Genomic DNA, 12746 nt, shown 5'->3' on the forward strand with positions numbered 1-12746 from the left:
ATTAGAATATCTAACTTTTTGGGTATAGTGTAGCGGACATCCACAGCTTTATATAATATGCATCTCGCTAAGCCGATTTACATAAGGTAGTACAATTATTTTCTTATTGTCTGGTTTATTATCAATTAAATTGTTATCACTCTTATCTATATTTTTGTTTTCTTAAAAGATCTAGTCGTCTTTTGATATGTTTGTTGATAAAAACTACTGAATAACAGTTATTCAGTAACAGTTTTTTTACAATTTCAATATTCTGTTTATGGAAACGTTCGTCAGATAATAAAATCGCTTGATCGACTAGGTTTGTTATGGTGTTAATCTTATAACAATTCGGGTGTGACGAGAAATAATTAATGTACCTTCCCGAAAACGTAGGTTTCTTATACCAGTTGCTTAGTAAATTTAGACCATCTCTAATTACTGATGTTTAAAAAATTTAAAGAATTATTATTTTTGATTTCATATGTAAATTTCAGTCTAGGGTGGTACTTGATGAACGTGTCTAACACATGTTCTATCTAATTCAGTTTCTGGGATTATAGCAAAAATATCATCCACATAACTGTTGTGTATCGGGAGAGGGAGATTGAGTAGGATGAGTAAAAAGCAATCTCTGATCCCTTACGAAAAAGTAGTACTAGCACTCAGTATTCAGTACTGAGTGATTAGTATTGAGAGTATTAGGATTAGTACTTAGAGTATTAGTATATTAACACTCATGAATATTGCAGAATGGTCAGTACTGTGTCTATTAGTACTTACAGTACTGGCAGTACTAGAAGCAATAATATTCATTAGTACTTCAAAGTATTGAAGTGGTATCGGTACTTTAACGGATTAATACTCGGAGTACTATCAGCGCGGGAAACGATATATAACACTCGTCAGTACTCTAAAATTTTTAACATTAATTTCATAAATACTTAAGGCAATCTACATTCTTATGATATATTACTTATGCCATCTGATTCTTTTCAAATATTTGTTTATATAATTTAATCTTATATAATTAAAAAGCAATACCAAAATTTTAATAAACTAAATAATTAACTTTAAGATATATTTAGTATATTTTGTGTAATAAATTAAAAACATTTGTGAAGTCTAAATATAAAAAAATTGTACACGTACGTTGTTTTACAACACTGTATAAAAACTTATAAGCAAAATTATAATGCAAATATAAAATTATAGTACAAATTCGGATTAACTCCCAGACAGCACACAATATTTATCAAATATTTACAAAATATTTATAATAATTGTTTGAATATTTTATAAATATTAACCAAAATATTTCATAAATATTTTTGTAATCTTAGATTAAACAAATAAATCATAAATATTTATTGTAAATATTATAAAAATACTTATGTATGTTTACGATATTTATGTAAATATTTGCGAGTGCTATGTCAGAGTAATTTAATTATATGATTAGTTATTGCTACACGAATACTACGCTACCCAAGTAAAACAAATAATCATATAAAAGATGTCAAAATGACATCATTATGGTATTATCTCCTTTTGTTCTACTTGGGTAGTACTACACTAGTGCTGCGCCTATACTACGTTAATATTCAATGTAAATACTACAAGAGTACTGGATGAGTATTGGAAGGAGTACTAGACGAGTATTAGGATGAGTATTAGAGAGAGTACTTAATGAGTGGTAAATGAGTATTAGATGAGTACTGAGGAGTACTGACAAAGTACGAGCTACGTTAGTACTTCGAAGATCAGTATGGTCGAATTTAGTAGTACTTTGAGTATTTATGTCTCCAGTATATATACTTCACCAATACTTTTTCCAGTATTAAAACCAGTATTACTTTTTCATAAGGAATACTTGTAGAAATCAGTCTAATATTTCTCTGTTGAACCGTACAATGCCGGACACGTGCGTATACCCACGCTCCTCTTTATTTTCTCACTCACCCATGCCCTCCTTTTTATGCCCGCGCCCCCTAGCCTTAAGCTCTCCACACATATCCTTCTGATCCCTTTTTATGCTGCACTTTTCTCCCTAAAATTATTTTGGGAAACACGTTTTCCTAATGTCGTATATTTAATGGCTGGCTATATGCTATGCTACTTATTTATTCTCACAAATCTAAACGCTTTGGTTTTTTATTATTCTTTGGGATTTACGAATCACAGCACTAGTCTGTCCGTTGGTGTTCGTTGGTACCAAAGGTGCTGATTGGTCAGTTTCTTTATTTCCCTGCTCCAGGTTGACGTTATCGGAATATGGGCTTCTTCTTCATTGGACTTGGTCGAGAACCGCCTCGTATTCTTGACTACTAGGGTTACTTAACAATGCTTCTGTAAATGATGGCTTACTTTCCGACCGCTTAGATTTATTCGGTGCTCTGTTTTATTTACTTTGATGTTGCTCGCATGATACAATTTTGTCTTATTATTTGTATGTACTAAACATGTTGCATATTTTCAAAACTTTTTTGTTCTATAATTTTAACTGGCCATTTAACTTTCTTGTCGCCAATTGCTTTAACGAAAACTAATTGTCCCGCGAAAAAACAAGGCATGACACTTTCCATGCTATGTTTTTGCGTGCGATTGAAATCCGGTTTTAACATTGTTAATTTTGTTCGTGGCAATTGTCTTAAAACTACTTCCGCTGGAGCGACTCCAGTTTTTGTACAAAGAGTATTTTGAGAATACAATAAATACTAGGATATTTTACGATCAATACTTGAATTTTTTGTACATTCTAGCAATTTTTTAAAATTAAGTTTAATAAGTTAAATTTGTAGATTGCACTGCTTTTTCCGCCATACTATTACTCTACGGGTGATATGGGGGGCTATGAGTTAATTTTATTGCATTCTCGAGACAAAATTGCTCAAATTCTCTTGCGTTAAAAGCAGGCCCGTTATCGGAAGCTAACTCTTGTGGGACTCCTAATGTGCTAAACGTGCGTAATAGCTTATCGATAGTCTTTTGGGTATCGGAACATAATATGGGCGTCCACCCATTTGGAATATCCGTCCACACATATCAAAATCTTTTGACCTTGAAAATCTAAAAAATCGATGTGTGCGCGCTGACCTATGGGTTGTGTAAATTCCCAGCTTACTAAATGTTTTGTGTTTGTTACATTTTGCGTGATTTGACACCCCGCAACACGTTACTTTTTTCTCAATTTCGTCGTTAATTTTCGGCCAATAAACATAAGAACGCGCCAATAACTTCATTTTTACCATAATCGGGTGGTCTTCATGCAATAACTCCAACACCTGTTCTCTCAAACGTTGGGGTATCACAACCCTATTTCCTAAGCATAAAATCCCGTCAGATACCGAAAGTTCCGTTCTCACATTGAAATACGGTTTTATATTTTCGTTCCCCATGTAATCTGGCCATCCTCTCTTTGATAGGTCCACAGCTTTACTTAAAACAGGATCTTTTGCAGTCTCTCTTTCGATATCCGCGTTACACAACGGTTTCTCTACTATGACTTGCAAGACTTCGTCTTCCGTGCCTTCCTTTACTGGTAGGCGTGACAGCATATCCGCACATTTTAAGTCACGTTTAAAAACTAACTCATAATCATAATTACTCAGAATGACTGCCCAGCAGCCTACACGCGGCCAATGGAGATATTCCTGTTTTTGGTCCTAAAATTCGATTTAATGGTTGATTATCCGTGATTTAAAAAAATTTTCGGCCATAAATATATTTATGAAAGCGTTTCACGGCAAACACTAAGCCCAATGCTTCTCGGTCTAGTTGACTGTAACCTTGTTCTGCTTTAAATAATGTAGCTGATGCGAACATTAGAGTGAGTCCCAGATGCGCACAGTAATAAACGGACACAGCAAACTGAGTGAAACGGACACAGTAACAAACGGACACAGACCAAACGGACACAGTAATAAACGGACACAGTGCGAAACGGACACAGTGCGAAACGGACACAGTGCGAAACGGACACAGTAACAAACGGACACAGACCAAATGCGCACAGAGCGAAACGGACACAGACCAAATGCGCACAGAGCGAAACGGACACAGACCAAATGCGCACAGAGCGAAACGGACACAGTGCGAAACGGACACAGACCAAATGCGCACACTGCACATGCGCACGGACCAAATGCATACACGAAAAGTCGCAAACGTGATGCAATGAATGCTTTGCACGCACACACACACACGGGGGGTGCAAGGGGGATCTTCGGCCCCCCTCCCGCACCCACCCCGTCCAAGTCGCTAACCTATGTGAATTTTACTCTGCTTGCAATGTACATGGATTGCATTTGGTCCGTGCGCACGTGCAGTGTGGGCATGTGCAGTATGCGCATTTGGTCCGTGTGCATTTGGTCCGTGCGCATTTGGTCTGTGTCCGTTTCGCACTGTGTCCGTTTCGCTCTGTGCGCATTTGGTCTGTGTCCGTTTGTTACTGTGTCCGTTTCGCACTGTGTCCGTTTTGCACTGTGTCCGTTTCGCTCTGTGCGCATTTGGTCTGTGTCCGTTTGTTACTGTGTCCGTTTGTTACTGTGTCCGTTTATTACTGTGTCCGTTTGGTCTGTGTCCGTTTGTTACTGTGTCCGTTTCACTCAGCCTGCTGTGTCCGTTTGTTACTGTGCGCATCTGGGACGCTCCCGAACATTATAGGTTTTTTCACCCCATTAATAATGTGACATAGTACTGCGCCAACTCCATCTGGACTAGCGTCTGACATTACATAGATAGGCTTTACCACATCATAATGAGTTAGAATATTGTTTTGTTGTAACAATCTTTTACCGAGTTCGAACGCTTTTCGACAACACGAACCCCAAATAAACTTTGTATCTGCTTGAAGCAACCGATGTAAAGGATATAGATGCGAACTTAGATTTGGGATAAATTTCCCATAAAAGTTTATTATTCCTAAGTATAATTTTAGTTGGGTTACATTTTTTGGTTCTGGGCAATTTAATATAGCTGACATTTTTTATGTTAGTTTAACGCCTCCATGATCTATAATATGTCCTATCTATAATATATCCTAAGTCAACAGATTTCTCAAAGAACCGACATTTTTCGAGGTTTACCCGAACATTAAAATCTTCCAACCTTTGTAAAACTTTCATTAAATTTTGCTTGCATTGATTTTCGTCTACTCCCGTAATAACTACATCATCCAAATAACAGCAAACTTTTAGAATGCTCTTAAGTATACTATCCATCACAGACTGGAAAATTCCCGGTGCACTACTGATACCAAAAGGTAAACGATTTACAGCGTATAACCCGCGGTGCGTATTTATTGTTAAGATTTTTTTACTTGTTTCAGATACTTTTAGCTGCGTGTAAGCTGCTGACAGGTCTAGTGTACAGAAAACCTTACCACCTGATAATGAATTTAAATCGTCCAACCGTGGTAGAGAATATCTATTTCGTATTATACTCTTATTGACTGTGCATTTGTAGTCCACGCATAATCTGATGGAATCCTCTCCCGAACCCTTTTTTGGTACTATCACCAGAGAAGATGCCCAGTCACTAGATCTTAGTTCCGTCCATAGACCATTTTTCACAAATTCGTCAATTTTTTTGTTGATTCTCTCGACTATGCCGTAGGGTATACTATATGGTTTTTTAAAAACGGATATTGTTCCTTCCTGTAAAATAATATGAGCTGTGAATTTCCTAATATAAGAGCTCGAATCGTTCGAAAAGACTGCCGGAAACCTTTCTTTTAACAAGTTAACTATAGAATGCTCCTGCTTAATTTGGTTAATTAAAAGTAGATTGTTCTTCCATTTTGGGTATAACGCATTCAACCAGTTTCGATCCAATAATGGAACGCTTATCTGGTTTTCAACTATTACGATAAGTAATAACAATGTGCTACTAAATTTATCTACCGCTACGTTAACCACCGCTTCTCTCACAATTAAAAAAAAATGGCTTGTTCGGGATTTGATTTTTCCCTTCAAATTTTCCGTCCCTCGAATTCGTCGCGCTTGCTGACGGCGTGTTCACAGCATGTCAACCAGATTTAGCAGCGAACGATCGGGGGCACAATAATATCACGCCGGCCGTCTCGAACCGCAGTTTCTGAGCGTCATGCTCCTCGGTGGAGGACCGCGTGATTCTCTCGATGGAGGATCGCATGGTCCTCCGCAGATCAGCTGCGTGGTGAGTGATCGCCACGCACTGTAAGCGTTTGATCGGATGGTGTGGAGGCGCCCGACTTCCCGGAGCATTCCTCCGCAGCCAGTCTTGTGCCTGCTACCGCCCGCCAAGATCATTCTTCGCGCTTCGCGCAATTCAATAAAAGTTCAAGTATTCACGATCCCGCGCTATTTCTCTCTATCTCGGGATCGCGAGTGCGTCAAAGTACGTCGAAGTTCGCTTTGTTTCTTAATTAACTGTTCATTGAGTGTTATATTTTGCGCGCAATCGCGGATTGAGAGATAACGCAGAGATATCGACAGTACGACCATCTCATTAACCGGTTGACGACGTCGCGTTCGTGATTGCACGGCTGCTGCGCGACAAGATCTCCATCGATCGCGATCACAAGATTTCCGTCGCGAAAGCGTGCATCCCACGCTTTACAAGATTTCCGACGCGCTTTTCTCTTCGGCAGCCTATCATCGTGCTAGGAAGATTTCCGATCGCTCAAATCTCGTCGTCATCGCGTACGTCCGAATCTCGTTCTCAATTCCGCGCGAGCGTGCACTCTGTGTATTGGTTCAGTGAGAGGTGATACATTTAATAAAATTTGTTAAGTTGACCTATCAGTTTCATTTACGATCCACCTCATCCAGTTTCATCCTCGAGTGACTTTCCGAAATCACACGACACGCACTCCGCGCTCAGCGCTGGGCGGTTCCGGCATAAACGGCGCTTTCGCATTCATGGCTCGACGCTGCTTTCAATAAAATTCGACATTTTTTGACTTGTACCGAATTTTTCAAGTATTTTATAAAATCTTGTTTACTAAAAATTGAAACCGCCGCACCTGTGTCTATTTCAAAATCGATATTCTGATTCTCCACGATAAGACTTCGTTAATCTTGGCGTTGCTAGATTTACAGCTTCTATGATGTTGATCTCGTTTACACACAAGCTGCATTCACAGTCCTTTTTTGCCTCTTCTTTTGTAGATGGTACCTCATGTAGTTGGTGCACCTTCTGTTCTTTTTTTTGCACATTTTGCCAAAATGTCCTTTAGCCCCCACAGAAATGACAGCTGGCGTTTCTTGCTTTGCATATAGTGAAATGTTCTTTGTCCCAAGAACTTCCGCAATAGCATACATTTTTAGGCTTCCCATCTTCACTATTTGACTTCTTCCGGTTCTTGTACGTACTGTTTTGCGATATTTTTGATATGTTGAGTGTCCCTTCACTCGTGAGTGATTTCGTCTGAGCTGCTGCCAATTCCATTGCGACCGCAGTTTTAACAGCTGTTGTAAATCAAGTCCGTTTTTATTAATAACTTGCACCGTATGTCTTCACTAGCGATCCCACAAACCAACTGGTCCCTAATTGCGTCATCCAAGAAATTTCCAAAATTGCAGTGTTGTGCTAGCCTTTTCAATTCCACACAGAACTACGTAATTGATTCATCCGCTTTCTGAATACGTTTGTGAAATCGATATCTCTCTGCAATTATGCATTTTTCGGGCGTATAATAATCCAATAGTACCTTTTTTAGTTGGCTATAAGTCTTTGTACTTGGTTTGTCTGGTGCTACGTTATTGTGTAGTAACTCGTAACACTTAGCTCCTATGACGGTCAAAAATAGTGGTACCCTCTTAGAGTCGGGATTGTCATTTTAACTTCCACAAATTGTTCGAATCTTTCTACATATGATTCGAACATTTCCTCACTAAAATATTCGGACAAGAATCCGATATAACCTGTTATGTTTCCACCGACGGCCATGTTCACTTTTGTTCACTGTTAATCACGTTATTCACGTGTTATTCACGTTACCTCGTCGCCAGATGTTGTGTATCGGGAGAGAGAGACTGATAGAATAAGTAAAAAGCAGTCTCTGATACTTGTAGAAATCAGTCTAATATTTCTCTGTTGAATCGTACAATGCCAGAAACGCGCGCATAACCACGCTCCTCTTTATTTTCTCGCTCACGCAAGCCCTCCTTTTTACGCCCGCGCCCCCTAGCCTTAAACTCTCTACATATGTCCTTCTGATCCCTTCTTACGTTGCAATAACGATAGTAGACGTGTGGTTTAAAATTCAGCTTTTCTATACAACTTATTTCTAGATCTTCTATCACTATATCCGCTAAAATAGGGGAAAGGGGGGAGCCCATCGGACTGCCAAAGATTTGTTCATAAAATTTCCCACTGAAAGAAAAGCTGGTAGAATTTAAAATGACATCGATCGCAGATAAAAATTGTGCTAGGCTTAATTTAGTGACCTTAGATATTTTGTTCCATCTTTTTTCAATGCCAGATGGAACAAGTTCACGTGGAATGTTAGTGAATAAGGCACTAACATCCAAAGAAACCAATCTTTCGTGTGGTTCGATAGTTTTACCATTAATTACTTTTGCGAACGACCAACCATCCTTAATATGGGATACAGGCTTATCCAAACTTTCGTTAAGAATATCGTGTAAGTATCTAGCTATGCTATACATAGGACTGCCTACCGATGAAACAATAACGCGTAAAGGGAAACCCGCTTTGTGGATCTTTGGCAGTCCATAGCATCTTGGTAGATTATAGTGTGCAATTCAACAACTTGTATGTGTATTTATCTATGACACCATTAGTGCGCCAAGATTTAATTAAATTATTAGCCTTGGTGGAAATGTTGTTAATCGGATCTTTTTTTAATTGTTTGTGAGTGTCTTTATCATTAAGTACTTCCAGCATTTGGTTCTTGTAAGTATTAGTGTCCATAACAACCGTTGCATGTCCTTTGTCTGCCTTAGTAATAAACAAATCATCATTATTTTTTTAAAAACTTTTGCATTTTTCAAACTCTTTTAGAATGTGCTTGTCTAAGTAATTATAATGTGGGCTGGTATCTAAAAATCTGTTAAGAGAATTAACTATTAATTCCTCGGGCGTAAACTGTTAGCGTTTTTTTCGGTTAATTTGTAACAAGTAGATTCAAAGTTTTTAATTACACCAAGAGTAAGCTCCAATCTGTCTTATCGTTCTGGTTAATCGGTAAACCGAACTTGTCACTCAAACTCAATATCTTGCTTACAAAATCAGGTATTGGTTTTTTACTAATATTGACAATCTATTTTGTGGTGTCGTTATTGAAAAACATATCATATGTCTTATTCTGCTGTGTACACAAATTATTAAATTTGTAACGAGCCGTTCCTCCGCTGCCGCTAGAACGGAGGTAAGGCCGTTACCCCTACCTCGCTCGCTCCCTCCGCTTTTCTCTATTTCCCTCACCACCGAGTGGAAAGTATATAAGCCCTCCACTCGCGACAGAAGGCAGAGCTTCCCCGGCCTGCGAAGAGAGCAGATCGAACCTCCTGGTGAAGTGAGCCAGGCTTCCTAGCGCGCACATTGAGTGCCGTAACCTGAAACTCGATCCTTCCCGGCACGCAGTGAGTGCCTTCCTGACCGCGTATCGAGCGGTAAATCACCGACACGATCCATACCCGAGCTCTCGGCCGCGCATTGAGCGGTCGCCGTCGTTCCGACCCGGGGACTCCGCAGTGAGGAGGAACCGGCTCCGCGACTTGTCACCATACGTGGTGACAACAACGCCGACGATCGATCAGCTGATGCGCCGAGCAGCTGACACCGGGCACCGTGCCGACGACCGCGCCGTTTCACAGCGCCGCTAGCGTTAGGCCTTAAGGCCACAGCGTACCACCGCACCGCTGTCACCGATACCGCTCCCGCCGCCAATCGCCGCGCCGACCGACCGGCGCGCACGCCGCCATAGCCAACCGAGGCATTACGCCGACATCGATCACACGCACCGCCGCCGTAGCCAATCAGGGCACCGCACCGATTGCGCGCGCAGACACACCGCGACATAGTCGCCAGCATATCACACACGCCTCGCATTTCGAGGACCACACTGTATATATTAGCGTAGGGAATTGTACATATTAGTATAGGCTTATTATTACTGAATAAACCATAGTATTACCGAACACACCGTCTTCTCACACCGTCTTATTCGAGCCCGCCGCCCGGACCCTGAATCCCGCGGCTATCCGCAGCCAATAGGCACACAGGATTCACGGTTACAAATTTAACTAAAAGGAAAACATTAAGCACTTTACTCTATTAGACTAAAAGTAACGAGCTACGATTAAGGTGGTTCTCCGCTTATAATAACATTCGAAAGTATAGCGGACTTTAGCATGCATTTTCGTGCAGGCGTTTCTCTCTCTGAAGAAATTTTTTATAGCGATTATCAACATAAACATAACATTAGCGTGTATATACATATATACAAATACTACAGGCCTGTTGCCAAATCTTTGCAATGCACATGTTTCTCGCGCTCGCGAGCATGAGGATTTCATTATATCGCAAACTCTTATCTGTTATAAGCTAAAAACGGCATCGTTAAGAGTCCTTTTTTGTGTATAAGGTTTCTATTATAGTTTTCAATTATAATTGTTTTTAAAAAAAATTTTTAGAAGCGTTACAACTAACAAATAAGATCACGTTGCGAAAGGCACCGCTTTTTAAAAGACGTTGCAAAAAGCACTGTAAGATTCTTTCCTTTCAAACCGATCCCTGCGTACTCCGATATTCTGAATTTATGATTTCAGTGATTCGCGCACCACGCGGCCTGGCCACTGCCACGGATACTCTACACTTGATTACCCGACGAGGGATACGGAAGCAAGTGCGTAAGTAAAACGATTATATACAGACACTTGAACGATATTTTATTATCTCATGGTCCACAATTACACGGTCTCTCTCTGACCGTATTCTAACTTAGCTAACCGAGTGATTCCCACAGCTAGTCGTCCGTCATCTAGCTGTTCCGAGAAGAGAATGCCCGCCGGTTTCCCTCGCACGGATACCCGGACCGGAGCGCGTGCTCCAAAAGTTCTACGGCGCATCGTTTCCGCTGGCGGCTGCGCTTGACAGTTTAACGTGCGACGCTTCGCTGAGCGATCTAGTGGGGCCATCTATTGGCTCCGACGGTAATTAGTTTACAGCTCGGCCATTCTAGCGCTAACTTTGTCCCGAAGTTACTGACTCATTGAATATGTAGTCCAACGCAACGTACATACATTATTATTGCATATAAATGTAACAACAACACAGAGAGAGATCGAGTAAGTACATTGTTGTAATTTGCAATGAGAAACAACGTTTGGAATCAATAATATTTAATTAAAAGCTTCTCAATTGATATAAAAGATACATTAAAGAACAGTAGAAGTAAGTCACTATGGTGATAAACATTATGAAGTATGCCCGAGTCGCATATACTTTGCAAATATAAATGACAAACTTCTATTAATATTTAAATGTTTAAACTGTAGTATTAAATGCAATTCTCAATACTTCCACTCATTTAATATATTATTATAATTATGCATTCCCATACACTCACATAGTTTTACAAACTGTATCTTTGGAATCGCTTTTGTAAACACATCTGCTATCTGTTCTTCAGATGCGACATATTTAACATCAATTTCTTTATTAATATATTTTTCTCGAATAAAATGATATCATATATCAATGTGTTTACTCTTTTATGAAATTTTTAATTAGTCGAATTGCACTTTGATTATCAATGTTTAAGACTATCCTATTTTCACTTTAATAACCGATATCATTTAACAAAGAATTCAACCAAATTATTTCTTTCATTGCATTACTCGCTGCTACATATTCAGCCTCTGTCGTACTCAAAGTCACCATAAGTTGTCTCTGTGATCCCCATGTAATCGCACCGTTAGCAAACATTACAAATCCAGACGTCGACCTACGAGTTTTTAAGTCGCCTACAAAATCGGAGTCCGAATAGGCTAAAGGCACAGCTAGATAATTATCGTTTGTGTATTTTATCCCTTTATTCATCGTACCCTTCAGATAACGAAAAATTCGCTTTACTGCAATCCAATGATTATCATTAAAATTATTCAAATATCTGCTCACGACATTTACAGCAAAAACAATATCTGGCCTACTGACTACTGCCAGAAAATTTAAACATCCGACCGCTTCTCTGTAGGGTAGATTTTGCTTCAAATCGCATTTTTCATCTATTGCTTTAAAGTTTACATGAGGATCAACTGGTGTACTAACAGGCTTTGCATCACTCATACCAAAACGTTTTAAAATTCTCTCTATATATGAACGTTGATGAATTATCATTGTTTTATTTTCTCGATTTTGTTCCATTTGCATTCCAACAAAAAGATTTGATTGACAAAGAACAATTTCAAAAGTTTTTCTTAATGCTTCAATTACTGAATTAATTGCGTTAATTGATTTCGAGAAAATATGTAAGTTTATTGGGGTTTTTTGTTAAACCCCATCATCCACATATAAAGCAAGAAACACTTCACAATTACAAAAAAAAACCTTTGTATAAACTTTTATCCGCGTTGCAAACAGAGAAATTAAAATATTTCAGAAAAGAAACAAATTTCTGATTCCAACAACGCGACGACTGTTTGAGACCGTATAATACCTTAACTAACTTGCATACCATATTATTACCAACATTCTTATCAACGTTGACGCCATCTGGAATCTTCAGATACACTTCCTCGTCTAGATGTCCATAGAGA

The sequence above is a fragment of the Monomorium pharaonis genome, chromosome 1, assembly GCF_013373865.1.
Source record: "Monomorium pharaonis isolate MP-MQ-018 chromosome 1, ASM1337386v2, whole genome shotgun sequence".
NCBI lineage: Eukaryota > Metazoa > Arthropoda > Insecta > Hymenoptera > Formicidae > Monomorium > Monomorium pharaonis.